We start from the raw sequence: 1,677 nt of genomic DNA, 5'->3' as shown, positions 1-1,677 counted from the left end.
AGTGAAACACACCATATGACATTTTAGGCGAAATGTTGAAACTGCTGTTTACCTCGTGTGAGGCATTCATGTACTCAAGCAAGTCTTACTTCTGCTGGCCCTGTATGTCATTTGATAAGAAATTATTCTAAGGACATCAATGTTGCCACGGAAGTAAATAAACACTTCGGAGAATATCTGATCAAGGTTGGAAAAAACTTTTTGATTTCAGAAAATGGACAAAAGAAAAATGTGTGTATATAATAAACAAAGTAGGAAGCTTAATAAAATGGTGGATTAAACTGTATACAGAGGTTAAAACAAACAGAAGAACTTCCAGACCAGAAATGAAATGAGCAAGTTCAAAACTCAAAATCTGATTAAATTATCACAATTTTTGGTTTTGAATCTTAGGGTAAAAAGGCAAGAATACTTTTTTGGCCTCAAGTTTTTGTCCCTTTTGTACCTGCCACCACAAAGAATCTTTTGAGAGCTATGTTTATGTTTCTGTTCCCGAGACTATAGATGAAGGGATTCAGCATGGGTGTGACCGCAGTTTACATTACTGAGGCTGTTGCACTTGACTGTGAGTTTTGGGAACCAGCAGAGCTGAGATACACTCCTAGGACCATACCACAAAATAAGGAGACAACTGAGAGGTGAGATGCACAGGTAGAAAATACTTTATACTTTCTCTGAGCTAATGGGATTGCTCATATGGGGGACACAATCTTAGAGTAAGAGTAAAAAATCCCAGCCGGAGGACCACCACCTAGTAGCATAGTTACAAAATAAATCACAACATTATTAAGAAAATTGTCAGAATAGGCAAGTAGGGCCCTCTCTTTGAGTTCACTGAAAAAGGGGGGGATTGCCAAGTCTTGAAAGGGGGACAGCCTCAACAGTGTGAAGCATTGTAACAGAGAATTCAGAGCACTTATGATCCAGGACACCAGATCTAGTAGGCCACAGAGCTGAGGGTTCATAATGACCATGTAGTGCAGAGGGTGACAAATGGCCTCTTAATCACGGTGATGAGGAAGTTGTCAAGTCCTGCAAAGAGTATGAAAAAATACATCTGGGTGATGCAGCCTGCATAGATGATGGCTTTGTTCTTTGTCTGGATGTTCAGCATCATCTTTGGGATGGTGGTGTAGGTGAAACAGATGTCTATGAAGGACAGATTGGGGAGGAAGAAGTGCATGGGTGTGTGGAGGTGGGAGTCTAAGCTGACGGCCACTATGATGAGCAGGTTTCCCATCACAGTGATCAGGTGCATGAGGAGATATTTGCATGTAACTTTGAATGGATAGTGTATATTGACTCAGTCTAGAAGCTGTTATAAATTCATTGTTCAATTATTTTATATAAGGATTCGTGAATGACATATGATATGCTTCTGGAAAGTACCTAATTTGATTTGTTTGCATAAGGGCCCTTGTGTGACACTATGGAAATTATTAGTGAAGAAAAATTTGCAGTAAGCAAAAGAAGAGCTTCTAAAGATAATTACATCATAATTCCCATAAACTTGTATTATGTTACTTTCCAATGCAAGACAGAATTAAAGTAGCAGATGGAATAGTTGACTAATCAGCTAAGTTTAAGATAAAATGCCATGATTATGTAGTTGGGACTGGTGCACTCACCATGGTCCTAACATTGGAACAAGATGGAAGAATAGTTGAAACCAGAGGG

At 39.1% G+C, this 1,677-nt stretch overlaps 1 pseudogene; it reads right to left on the bottom strand.

Annotated features, from left to right (window-relative positions):
• Positions 1-445: 445 nt before the first annotated feature.
• LOC118983878 (olfactory receptor 7A10-like) lies at positions 446-1,278 on the bottom strand (annotated as a pseudogene).
• Between the last annotated feature and the right edge of the window lie 399 nt (positions 1,279-1,677).

The sequence above is a fragment of the Sturnira hondurensis genome, unplaced genomic scaffold, assembly GCF_014824575.4.
Source record: "Sturnira hondurensis isolate 20B ecotype Veracruz unplaced genomic scaffold, ASM1482457v3 Scaffold0000468, whole genome shotgun sequence".
Classification (NCBI taxonomy): Eukaryota; Metazoa; Chordata; class Mammalia; order Chiroptera; family Phyllostomidae; genus Sturnira; species Sturnira hondurensis.
The sequence above is the reverse complement of the archived record's forward strand: the minus strand, read 5'-3'. Positions and strand labels throughout refer to the sequence as shown.